The sequence below is a fragment of the Limanda limanda genome, chromosome 16, assembly GCF_963576545.1.
Source record: "Limanda limanda chromosome 16, fLimLim1.1, whole genome shotgun sequence".
In the NCBI taxonomy this organism is placed as follows: domain Eukaryota; kingdom Metazoa; phylum Chordata; class Actinopteri; order Pleuronectiformes; family Pleuronectidae; genus Limanda; species Limanda limanda.
Window position 1 is genome coordinate 19575357 of NC_083651.1, and position 13879 is coordinate 19589235.

Sequence of the window (13879 nt, forward strand, 5' to 3'; positions counted from 1 at the left end):
GCCCATGCAGTTTTGAATGAACTTTGCCGGTACAGATCAGTGAGTTACTCTAGACTGGAGCTGCAATTTCATTATCAATTTATCGATCCAATTGATTTATCAATGAATCATCTGCTCCAGACCAGTTATTCATTGCTTAAAGTGGCCAGCAAGCCACAGTCCTTACAACAGCGACATCTTTAAAGATGGTTTTTGACATCCTGAAAATACGTCATACAATGGGTCTGGGAATTTTCCTAAGTTTGCCTTTTATATTTAAAAAATGCATCAGGAGATTCCCAGATTCTTCTATTATTATTATTATAGTATTGAGCATGATGGGTAAACTCAAATAATGGCATCATGGGCTACAGCTGAAGATCCAGATAATTCCACGCCATCTGCTGCTCATCCTCAATCGTCATTCCTCAATCGTCTCGTCCTCCCCTGTGCTGTCTTTTCCACTGTGTGTTTTGGGACTAAGCTATCATCAGAGCTGTGGTCTATTTTAGACAGAAACTCCATTTACCCACTTAATCTGTGTCTCTTTCTCCACGAGGAGAGTTTCCTTTATTTTGCTCAGTGCAACAATTGGTAGCTTATCCAGAAGGAGGACACAAGGGTTAAAAATGTATCGGATCATTTTGTGAGTTGGTGAATGGAGCAGTATACTGTAGTTAAGGGGATAGGTGCTATAAAATACAGTAAAATACCTTGCGTAATAGTTTCAAAGGGGTTTCATGAGAGGCAGAGGTCAACTCTTGTAAACTCTTAGGCCAGTATCTGAGCTGACATACGGTGTGTAACATTGATATGTGTTGGTCACACATCTGCAGCTGCTGTGAGCTGATTAAGACCTCTCCCAACCAAAACAAATCTAAACACTAACCGTGTTGAGCCAGAGAGTTTGTTGCCTCCCTCCCACCTATGGTGATGCACACGCCTAGGGGATCAGAGCTGTAATTAGCCTGCCATGGATTAGCACTGGGGACTATTTTCCACTGTACTCGCTCCCACAGAGCCAGAGGATCACACAAGCAGCAAGCCCTCTGCCCTTCCTCTTCTTCCAATAGAAAAGAAATTGGATTTAAATGCCCGTAGTTTTCCCTTTTTAAGGCCAGCCAAATGAGAAACTTCATAGTCCTTCCCAGAGAGTTTGGACATTCAGCATCTCTGAAACTGATTATGACATTTTGCTTCATTTGTTGTCATTCAGCATCAAACTAAAATTTTTAACGTACTCAAAAGTCACTAGTGCAGTCATTCTAGTTGTGTTGCATGCGGACAGCCTTAAGAATCAGCTGGATATGTGGTTTGGCTGTGATGCTGCTGACTCTCTGCTCTGCCAGGTATGAGGTCTGTCTGTGTGTTGGATGTCTCCATGATGAACAGTACACACCCCCTTTCCCCTGGTCTCCACATGCCTTGTCTCTCTGTTGGCCAAACATGAGTTCATGCTGTTCCTATGGTGGCTCCGGGAGGCGGAGCAGCATGACGCAAGTACTCTCCTGCTTGTAGATTAACTAATTGGAGGGTTTATTACAGTTCCAATATATATTGGTAATTTCTTTAGGGCTGGGTATCACCACTGTTTTCACAAATCGATTCAATGCCGGTTCACAAGATTTCGACTTGATTCCCGATTTAGATTTATTATGGATTCAGTTAAGGATATTTAATTGTACAATACTAATTGAGAGAACTAAAGCTGTAACCTATGCAAGAAAACCTCTAACTTGGTGCATTATAAAGGGTATTAAGGTAGGCCTGTCACAATAATACATTTTGTTGGACAATATTTTGTCCCAGAAATTATAGTGATACATTATATTATTGTCGTCATTGTGAAACCATTTTAAACCACTGGTGTAATGATAATATTATAGCATAATCATGCAAGTTCACCCTTTCAACGACTAATACACTGCAAGAGCAGTATCTTGTGAACTCTTGAGCAGATCAAACAAAGTAAACTTCAGTTCTCTAGGTCCTAATAACTTCTGATGAGAGTGGGTCTTAATTCTTAAAGTGTAAAGCGAGGACAGGTCAGTGGGGGAGTGTGAAGAGAGGACAACCAGACAGGAGACTCTGGCTTGGTAAAAACAACCGCTTATTCTGCTCTGATCCTGAATCAGCGGTTCTAATGTTTTTGCATCAGCAGTCCGTAGTGTAAACCCTGTATTCACACTTTTTGTCGCCACTGTTTACCGCCTTATTCACCGCCTCTCTTCTCTGCCTCACTGCCCCGTGCGTCAGTTTATGACTGGGGGCGGGGCCTGTGTGTGTGCTTGTAAACTCATGAGATGAGTAAGGACTCGCTTAAATGCATTTTCCAGAGTATTTTTCATCATGATTCATATTTTATTCCCTTGAAAAAATGTTAAAAATGTCAAAGAAAATGCCCCATCCCTGGAGAAGCCCCTGTAGAAAAAAGATCTGAAGATCTTTGTCTAGATCTGTGTCAAAGTGGAATGGGTTTCTTGGTGCATGTTTCATCCTTCCACCAAGTTTTGTTGGAATCCCAGTTTTTGCGTAATCCTGCTGAGAACCCGACCAACCAAAAAAAATGAACAGACATGGTAAGAAATGTCAGTATCAATGTCTAAAAAGAGAAACTAATCTAGAATATTATCAGTTATTAACCAAACCAGTTATTTATCATATTCATAAGTTAAACTTTTAATCTGACAAGAGAAATGAGGATTACTTGTGATTACATTGTAAGATTTTAAAACAGTATTATTTAAGAATTTGACCTTTGCTGCTGAACTCAGGTTTCGTCGTCAGAGTGTTGGTGTCGCTGGACGTGTGAATGTTTTGATTAGGTTAGATTAACTGTATTACCCCTTGGGGGATATGGCTTGTTCCCATGGGAGTGTTGTCATTGTTTTGCTGTACTGACTGGTTGATTTCAGTTTGCCACAAACTTCACCTCCTTCAGTTCATCTCAGAGAGTGCTCTGTTTGCCACCCTCCATTATTAAAACAATGCTGTGTTTGCAGACCAAGTAGTTAACCTTTAATCCATAATTCTGGACTGGACGCAATGAAGGGACACAGTATTGCAGATATTTCAGATTCAAATACTTTAATATATGATAATAAATAAGAAAGAGTTCAAGCTGTAATTTTAAATGTTGAAGGTAATTAGATTGATGTTATAAGGCAAACAACAAGAATGAACTAACAATGATACAGTCTCATGAAAATGCATATTTCAAGATATATTATCTCTTTTTCCTACAGCCACATCATTGTCATCAGATAATAAACAGAAAACATCACCCATTAATTCCTCTGCGGTTTCTTGAAAAGACATTATGCAGACAAAATAGGAAACATTACTTGCCCATCAGGAAGGAACACACTGAACCAAATGCACTGTGCACCCTTTTAAGCCTACTCCTGTGGCTACCCCTATCAAAACCAGATAACAGTTTGTCAACAAACAAAAATCTAGAGCTTACATCTGTTGATTTTACAAGCTGTGGCTATTAAATTTGTTATGAGGAAGCCAACTGGTTTTTACAGTCCCATTGCAGTTATGTCCCAGTGCATCTTTGCATCTTAAAATAACTCAATCTTTCAATACAGACATTTTATACATGGTGCTAAAACTAAAATTAATATGCATATCTTCCTCCTCCTTTCTACTTAAATTTGATCTCCATGTTGCTTGCCGAGAGTCAGCTGTAAATTTCGCATGACTCGTTAGACACTTTTAGTCAGTTTATAAACAAACAACAGGGTGTTAATCACGTTGTCATATTATTACTAATGCAATACATGTTGAATTCAGCGCCGTACTTTTTAATTTGCCAAAACGGGCCGTTCTGGAGAATATTGGTTTTACAGATTCGCATAAAATTCATCTGGTTTAAGTTCTTACACTGAACAGGTAATCAATACATCACTATTGTCCAGGCTGATTTCCAACAAATATACAAAGCACAGAAATATGAATGAAATGATTTACAGTGAAAGATAATCAGCAAATCTTTAGTGGACATGCTCGAGCCTGCCAAGGTTTGTCACTTAACTGCTTAATAAATAACCAACTCTACTGCTCTGTTGGCCCAGAGGTCAAAATGGCTGAAGTAGTCAGACGTCATACAGGTTTTACACATTGAGACTGAACTAAAAGAATGTGTGGAAGAAATGGATTTAGGCGTAAACTTTTTTCAAGACCTTATCTCTCCTCAGAATTAAAAGTCATGTCTCTGTTTATATACCACCTAAAATATTCCTTTAAAGTGTCATACAAGTATTGTTCTTATTTAAAACTCTTAACAAAAAAAGTAGATGAACCAGACAGGACTAACGCTCAATTTAAATACAATCTGCAACTGAAGTACTTGAGAAGTAAACGCCACATCCTGCTGATGACCTCAACATAGTTTGCATGAAACTGGAATGCACCTGAACTTCAACCGCTGTTATACTGGGGGTTAGAGTGTCTGTGTCTTTGGAGGGGAAACACAAGTTCAACATCATTAATGTGGCAGAATGGTTTACGCGTGTAAGCTTTGATAATACTGAAAGTCATCATCTATTCACAGCCACTGCTCTCTCTGGGCTGTACCTTACCGTCAGGCAGCTCACAGCTCTCCTGCTCGGTTTGTTGGTCACGACTCAGCACTTGTGTGGAGTTGAGCGGATGCCAAAGCCTGGTGGATTCCAGGAGACTTTGAATTGTTGCCAGTAATTTGTTTACGTGGTATGGTGGAAAAGACAGGGAAGGAAAGTGGAGGCTTTTGCTGAAACAAGCTGTGAGAGATGTTCGCTGTAGAAATGTGCCTGGTAACAAATGTATTAAGTAAAGGTTTGGGAAGGAGGATTTTTCTCTTAAAGTGTGCAACTTAGAGAATCAATTACAGACAGTTAAAAGCCGGCCAGAAGCCTCAAAGCAACACTTTGCATTGCATAATTCAATGTTTTCGGTGTCTTGGTTTAAAAACACCTAGCAGGACTGAGTGATTGATTGGCAGAGGAGAGTCTGGCCAGGGCTCCGTGGCTAATGCTTATTAACTTGGCAGCCGTTTTTATCAAAACTCCATCATTGTCCAGCTAGTGTAATTTCTTTGCATCTGTTGCAGTGCAAAGGATGTCGCTAAAATTTGGCCACATTGTTGCTGTTGTCTGTGTTGCAGGAAATGATTTTATAAAATAATTATTATGTGTCTCTGGGGTGGGAGGAAGTTGAGAGGCCAGGCTCTTTGGCTTGATGTCCATGGTATTCAGCAATTTTGCAGGGCCCTCAGCAACTTAGGTGGCTGTGTAGTAATCCAGCCCCTCTCCTTCTCTGTTTTTTCCTCGGCTGATCCTCTGGTCATGATGACTGGGGCCTGTGGACAGTCCAGTGGTCATGGCATATCACAAAAAGCCAAAGGTGGCCCATTGCTTGGAGACTGCTGATCGCTTTATATGGCAGTACAGCTCATAACTCTACCTCCATTCCTTTTAACTGAAATGCTTAGCTTACACACACACACACACACACACACACACACACACACACACACACACACACACACACACACACACACACACACACACACACACACACACACACACACACACACACACACACACACACACACACACACACATCATGCACACATGGTCGGCTGCACTCAGTTGTGAATGAATGGTCACGTGTCTGTAGTTTGAACTGTCGGTAAACTTCTGACTGCCAAGGTTTTCATAAAAACAATCCCCACCACCTCATTTACTCTGCATATCGGGCACACTTGTTCATTCCAATGCTCCCATGCCCATTCAAGTGACTGGTGTGGGAATGTGGACAGCTAAAGTGGAACTGCTTTAGTTGCCCGCCTGCTGAGGACGGTGAGAAATTAATGCATTTTTGAGGGGGGGGGGGCAATTGACACCTTTCTCCTGGTGCTGTCGATGACCAGTGAGAGTGTGGCCCAATCTCAAGGTCAACGAAAGCAGTAAAGTGCGTTGAGTATATATTCTGCTATAAAGCATACTTTGGAAGTGCTTACCACTGCCTGACAAAGTTTACAGATAAATTTACTTTGAGAAGTTTACCGTGCATAACTGACCCACTGCTGCTCTACTGACGTTGAGTCCCTTTTTGGCACCAGCTCCTGCTGTTGGCTCACTCACGATGAATTGTTTTGCAAATACGTGATTCATGAAAGAGACCCTGTGTAAGATAAGCTATAATTGGGCCAATCAGCCATTCATGCCATTTGGCATTTATAAGTTAATTCCTCCAGATCCAATTTTCTAGTATGTGTAGGTGAGGTTACTCTGGGTCTTTTGGGAGGGGCCTCAACACAGTGCGAGTGTTTGTCTGTAGATTTGTATATACACACAACATTTGCATTATAAACATTTGCATGCCTCAGTTTGAGGAGCAGAGAGGACGGAACACAGAGACTCTTGGCATTCACCTGTGCTGTTGTGTATTATGACTCACCCGGGCTAATTGGTGGAACCCTCTGTTCAGCGTGCTTGCTTAGTTACAGCGTGTGCCCATCCCAACACGTCTGGTCCTGCAGCTGCAGCACAGCTAAATTTAGCCCAGGATGTGTGTACGCCTCAGTTCCTCTAGCCTAGCCTATTGGAGATGAAGAGAGGATAAGGGAGATGGAGTAGCCAATTTTTAGACGTCTTTTTCTCATCCATTATCTGCAACTATACTTCTGTCTTTTTCTCTTTCTCTCTTACTATTAACTGTAGTATCTTTGTGTGTCTATAGAGTATTTTTGCGTTTCTGTCCACGTCTCCTAAGGTCACTATTGATCTGCACAGGAGCAAATTGACTTCAGTGAACGTTGCCTGTTTGTGACCTTACTCACCAAAGTCCTTGTTCTCAGTAGGTGTCTCACTGAGATGTGTGTCTGTGTGTGTGGGCCTGTCTGCTGCTCTATCTCTATACCTGCATATCATTCTGAATAGAAAACCATGCACCAGCATTCCCCCCCCCCAGTGTTATATCTGCTATTAATAAACTAAATTCTATTCATGTGCTGACAGCCAACTACTCCACTGCTGAGTGGTTGGTTCTTGTTACAATTCAGAGAAGCACAGGGATGAAGATTACAGCAGTCTAGTTCACTGTGGTTAGGTATTAGAGCTAATCTCTTTGCCTAGGGAAAGTGTGTGTGTGTGTGTGTGTGTGTGTGTGTGTGTGTGTGTGTGTGTGTGTGTGTGTGTGTGTGTGTGTGTGTGTGTGTGTGTGTGTGTGTGTGTGTGTGTGTGTGTGTGTGTGTCAATGCAAATCTAATAAAATACTTTGATTAGCATGTTTTGGTTCCCCTTGTGTGTAGTTTTGGTGATGAACAGCATCTATTATAACAACGTGAGCATAATGATAGAGATACATGTTTGTCTTTATCAATTCTGTGTGTGTGTGCTTGGAATAATTTATGACAAAACATATCTAGAATTGGTTTGATTACACAGACAGGGGATCATGTCATTGAAGAATCCTAATCCTAACTGTGTAAAAAGCGTGTTTTGAACCTGCCCCATAGTGTTGTAAACATTACTTTGTTCAGTAATATATTCTTAACTTAGGGGAAAAGTACAACATATTTAAGCTACACAATATTCGCATTGAATCCCTCTGACCTGGTGCGCTGACCTTCTGTTTGAAAACAAGAAACACCAGATGTCATCCTTGGATATTTACTTTGTCATGGTCACATGGGCCAAAGTTAAAGGAAAAGTCATGGTGCAAACAGAACAGGGTCAAACCTTGCTCAAGTTCAATAATTCATGGCCAACTAGGTTAAGCTGACCTTGAAAAAACCTCCAGTGTTGGACCGTTGAAACCAGGCACTGCTCATTTAGGGCAGAGAGAAGATGAGACGGACAGACACAAAAACAGACTACATATGAACTCTGTCTTTTGGTAAGTTTTTCTTTTCATTCCTTGATGGAAATTATCAGCTTACTTTGGTATTTGTCACTGTCGCAAAGAGCTTAATTTTAATTTCATCATGAAAGGAAGTATTTTTCTCTACCGTGAGTAAACATCTACAAATGTTAAAAAATACCTGTTTATAACAACAGGTGAAGCAACTACCAAAACCTAACCCACGAACTACCTTGATAATCGTCTTGTTATTGTCTTTACCACATGAGATTGCTTAATCTAATCATTATGGAAAAGTTCAAGCTACCTCCTCACTGAGGAATTTTATTTTCTCAGTGTTGAAGGATGAAAATAGGCACACCTGGATCTTCCCTTAGCTATGATGTGTGAGATTCTCCCCGTGCTGTCGATGACCAGTGATTCTCTCCAGCAGCAGCAGCAGACTATCTTTGCAGTACTGGCTGGCATCAGGTGTTCACTGCACCTTTGGCCAAAAGACAGGGACATTGCCACTCTGTTGAATGTGGACAAGCTCCTTCAGCTACTCTGACCTCACTGATGCCCTCGACTCAGAGAAACAGGTCCCACTTTCCTTGCTCTTAGTAGTAGAGTTTACAGGCAGTGAAATTCTCAGTGAGCAACCTGCAGACAACACACTCACCACACAGATGAAGAAAGCCTTGAGTGATGACTTGCTAGAAGTGAAGTGCACCGAGCAGGTTGCTGCACACCTCCTGCTTTGGATGCCCGATATATGAAAAGCTTTTGTAAAAACCGGGATGACACTGTTGATTTGTGTATGGAAGAAGCTGTGGATTTAACCAAAGCAGTGTATTCATGCAGACAACAGCCTCGAGCAGAACAGGTAGAAAATGAGATAGGAGAGGGAAGAAGCGACACCACTTCCTCTTATAGGAGAGAGAGAAGTCTGGGTTGGCAGTGGCACAGCCAATCACTTCATCCAGGCAGAGCAAAGTGACCTCAGGAAATGAAAACCTCTATGAAAAGGTGCTGAGGTAATGTACATCTACATCTGCCTCCCATTGATACAGACACTGACCATCTTGCTTGGTGTAAAATGCAGCCTGAAGAAAAAACCCTCCTAGTAAATATCCCAGGAAGTGCCTCTGTATTCTTGACAGACCTATTTACCCATACCTCCTATTAATACATTTAAAAATAACATTTAACCAATTTCAACTTAAATATCTGATATATTAAAGTTTTGTGAAAAACCATGTAGAGTAACTTGCTACCACGTGACTGCTTCATTCATACCTTGAAGAATGGATTTGAGGTCACAGTGACCTTGAGCTTTGACCACCAAATTCTAATCAGCAAGACCAAGTGAATGTTTGTGCCACATTTGAAGAAATCCTCTCCAGGTTTTCTGGACCGAATTACAGCGCCAGAGGCATACATAATAGACATAGACACCAGATAACCTGGCCTTGCTAAAACTATCCAAGCTTAGATATCCTTAGATGCCCTACATTGTAAATAGAGTTTTCAGAATTGCATTTAAAGCGAAAACAAACCTAAAATAACAACTAAGTAGGCTTTAAGGCAAGTCAGCCCCCATGCTTTGCTAGAGCAGCAGGGATCGAAATCAGACTTGCTTTGTGAGAATCCTCCAGCTCCTCCTCCGCCAAAATCTCACACTAATGTCATGGCACAAGTTTGCAAAGCTGATGATTTCACACAGAATTGTGTTTTTACATAACAGTTTTGATCACAAATCAAATCCAGTTGCCAGTTGCATTTGAACTTAAACTAAATTAAAAAAGTGGTTGTGAAGATGAGAAAACTGTCAGGACATTGATTTACAGGAAAATGTAAAAAAGTATTACAGCCAGTCATCAGTCTTATTTATAATGCTACTTCAACATTTCCACAATTTTCCTTGTAAATTTTGCTTACAACTTTTCTAATTTTTCTTAATTCAGATACTGTTGTAGTTCATTGTTTATGTCCTTTCGATCACACAGCAACTCCAGCAATGCTCAGCAATGTTTAAGGTTGTCAGTCACTGCAACTCTAAAGTAATTAATTCAGTAGCCAAAACTGCCAAAACTGGCATTAGAAAATCTGAAATTGTGCCCCCCTACAAAAGCTAATACAACCTCAGTGTGGAGTGGTTCATTTATCTTGGCTACACAGGATAGTCTCCTTTTCTATTGTAGCTTCTAACAGGAACAGATTAACTATTAAAATCTTTAGGTCTATCACCCCTTCCCTGAGCTGGGTGCGGCAGTGGTTACTTGGTTCTTTGTAACCTTGAGTTTGTCTGTCCTGATTTAATGAGTCACTTATTTACAGATGATTGGATGTATGAGTCCTGTACTGAATGATGAGCATTGTGCTGTGCTTGGGGATACCTGCATTCAGTAGCCAGTAGATGTAAAACTCCAGCCATTAAGGAGGTAGATTGTTTGGTTGACATTGCTTAGTTTTACGTTGACTGTTGTTGCTAATAATGTGTCACCTGTTGGAAATACTTCCTTTTAGAGGCGTAATCAGTCGCAATGCAGCTTGCATCCTAAAATGATTGACAGCCAAGATTGTGTATGTTGACTGCAAGGTAAACACACAGTACACCGAACAGCAATGTGGGATTTGCATACAAGCGTGCGACTTGATTAGCATGCTTGCAGTGTTCGTCTGAGGGGTTGCACAGCATGGTGATTAGCGTGCTGCAGCTGGTGTTGGCCCTGTATGTCCTGGCAGCTGTTGGCAAAGAAGAGGATCAGCTGATACTGTCCCTCAGTTAGAGCTAGGGCTGTCACGTTTTCCCAAAAAAATTGATTCTGTATTTTGATATACACAGGGCCCAAAGGATGAAACCCGATGGCTTTTGCGATCCTTACTTTACCCCAGACTCAGTTGTACTCAATGACTGACTCAGTTTCGTTGTCGCTAAACTCCAGTGCTAATTAGCAAATGTCAATAGGCCAATATTCTAAACTAGGATGCTGAACCTAAACAGTATATCTGCTTAACATCAGCATATTAATATCATTATGAGTGTTTGCATGCTGAATTTATTATTTAGCTAAAAACACCTTACCAAAGTAAAGGCTTTAAGAATGGCTGTTTCAATATCCCTTGCTCAGTCCATGGTTTGGATTAGATAATAATTAGACAATAAGATAATACTACAATATTTCTTATACAGAAACGTATTGAAGCTGCAGTCCTGCATAAAGATAATGGTGTGTATATTGTTGAAAGTGTTTTTAGTGATGTGTAGTTCTGAGGTAAAATTGTGATGATAAACTTTAAGTACTGCCTTTTAATATTCATGAAAATTTGTTTTTATTGAGTGTTGAAGCCTCTGACTTTAAATTCACAAAGGAGCACATTGTGTGTTAACAGCTACATCTTGAAACTCACTATACAAAATACAATTGTTGTCTCTGTTTCCAGCTTGCTTACCGTTTAGCACATATCTAACAATGTCATTGTGATTTGGGGTTTGAAGTGCCGTAAACAGGATGGGTTGGCACTCTCCTAGTCCCTTGTGAGGCCCTCCACGGGACAATGAGCATTGAGGAAGAGCGACTCTTGAAGGAAAGTTTGCTTCGCCAGGTCTCATTAGGTGTATGACATATTTAGGAAACAGTGGCGGCTGGCTGGAGAGAACTGTTGTTACTAAACTCAAACACCGGGGAGAGATGGGTGCAGAGTGCTAAGGAATTACACTTTAGTACCACTCCAGCTTATTATGCATTTTCGTTATCATGATTGATTCTCACCTCTTATTTCATATTCTATTCCTGTTTTATAGTGATGCTGTGGCTTTCGGGTTGGATATGTGTAATGGGAAACTCTACACCTTAGATAAGGTGTAACGTTCTAAGCTCTTTGAGTAATACTGGAACAGCTGAATTGAAGGAAATGCACTTTTGTCAGTTCCAGTTCAATCATTTTACCTTGTACCATATAATTTCAGGCACAAACAATGTACTGTCACAATAAAAAGACCATTCCACTTCAAATAATGTTGGTGTATTATATTTGACTGGTAATCTCTGAACAGTCTCCAGATACCTCTTACTGACTGATTTATTAATATTATCAAATACATTTATCAGATAAAATATGGGAGGGGGTTATGGACAAGTAGTAATAAATGCCTTTGCATATTTAACATTATTGTCTATATAGTTATGACAAAAGATCTGGATTTGCTGGGAAATCAATTAAGGGGCAATTAAGGATGTACTAATATTAAAATAACAAAATGTTTCCTGGTAACAAATGGTATTTCATTACACTGATGCAAAAACCATATCAAAATCCAATATTGCGACGTTGCCCACAACAGCCTTATATACCCAGAGAGCCAACATAAAAACTCCTTTATTGACTCACTGTATAAATCATGATGTCACCATTAGAGTAAGACTGAAGGAAAAATCTATGATGAAGACTGAATGAGATACAGTGGATACCAACATGAGATCAATCCCATTTAATGGAGATTCAATGTCCTATCATGTTCTGAAGAATTTGAAATATTTGCCCCTCAAAAGTTATTTTTATTTCACGTTTACTGGATTTGAGTCACATTAGTAGTTGATTTTATCAGGCAAAGTTAAATAAACAGCTTTTAATGAATATGGATTATATAGATCATTCTAGACTGATGGGACTTCTGCATGGTATTTTACTTGACTCATTGAGATAAAGCACGAATGTGAGGGTCCTTCAGATAAACACAAGGCTCTCATGAAAATACTTGACATGAAATGCCGTGCTCAGTGATGTGGCACCGCCTGCTTCTCTGGGACATGCAGCAGTGCAGAGCGACCTCTCGACAGCGTCTTCTTGTTTGTGTCACTGAAGCCTCAATTCATTCTGCCAGATACAGCAAATATGATGGGTGTGGATCCTCAGGATGCATTTTTAGCAGGCGACAACAACAAGTTGGCCAGCTGACTGTTGCTATGCAACGATGAGGAACTGTAAAATGTATTCCTTTTGCCATGACTCAAAATAACCTTCAAAAATGTTTTTGTTTTTAAGAAAATGCATCGTGAAACAAAAAATGCATGTTATTGTTTATGTTTTACATAACTGCTATTAAGCCTCTACATCACGTTTCACTGTTCAAACTGCTTCTTTGGGACCTGCTGTTTATTTTTTTTATTTTTTTTTAGGTCAATGTTTTCAGCTGCTTTGTTAATCATCTTGACTGATTATTTACCATGTACTGTATGTTGTTTGCTTGCCATTTCCTTTCTCAACCTTATAACATTCAAAAACATAATTTTTATGCTGTGTCATTCCTTCTCAAAGTCACATGTCTTTAGACCTGCAACAATTAGTCGATTAATCTATTGTTTAGTAAGTTTTGACTCCAGTGGTCACACTTGAGGGTCTGACTGTCATTCTGGACACGTATATGTTTACCTGGTCAGAAATTACACTCAAACCTGGCCACGTCATGTCCTGCACATGATGTTATATGATTCTAACTTTTGTTTGATTTCTTATGGCAGTTGTAACCATGATCATCCTATTAATAGATCATATTTCCCTGTTGTTGCAGGTGACCCTCAGTGAGTGACAAATGTGTGAGAAATCAGAGAACCCCTTTCCTCTCCCAGTGGAAATCTGACCCTAACCCTGGGACACTGAGGTAAGCACAGGGGTTTAACAACGTCCTTTAAAACCTGCATCATATTTAGTATTTTAGTGTACAGCTGATATAATAAGTTATTATTTTATATTTCTTATTTTGTCTGTCTCATAGTTTTTAACATGTGGTTCTTCCCACCATAAATTATCACTCACATCTGACAGAGTCTTATTTTAATGACAGGCCTTTATTTCTATTTCCCCTGTTCCCCAGTTAATATAAACAAAAATACACCTATGTTTATGTTTTGTCTGGACAACGTGACGTCTCTGTAATGTCCCGTTGTCGGGAGTGCATACAAGCAGGCGGAGGACCATACACACTGAGTCAGCCTATGATTTAAATTTTTTACTTAGATTTTCGGTTTGGTTTTGAATCCAGCCCTCAATAGGTTGATGATTTAGT

General features: G+C 40.1%; 1 protein-coding gene across 3 annotated transcripts in view; it reads left to right on the forward strand.

The window, feature by feature from the left end:
* Positions 1 to 13879, forward strand: part of LOC133021314 (hyccin 2-like) — a 39505-nt gene that overhangs the window by 1661 nt on the left and 23965 nt on the right. For 2 of the 3 annotated variants that reach the window (XM_061088096.1, XM_061088094.1), the window contains exon 2: positions 13385 to 13474. The gene's annotated coding sequence lies outside the window, so the exon portion shown is untranslated. Of the gene's footprint in view, positions 1 to 7795; positions 7867 to 13384; positions 13475 to 13879 lie in introns of those variants that run through there. The other variant, XM_061088095.1, reaches the window with a different exon arrangement.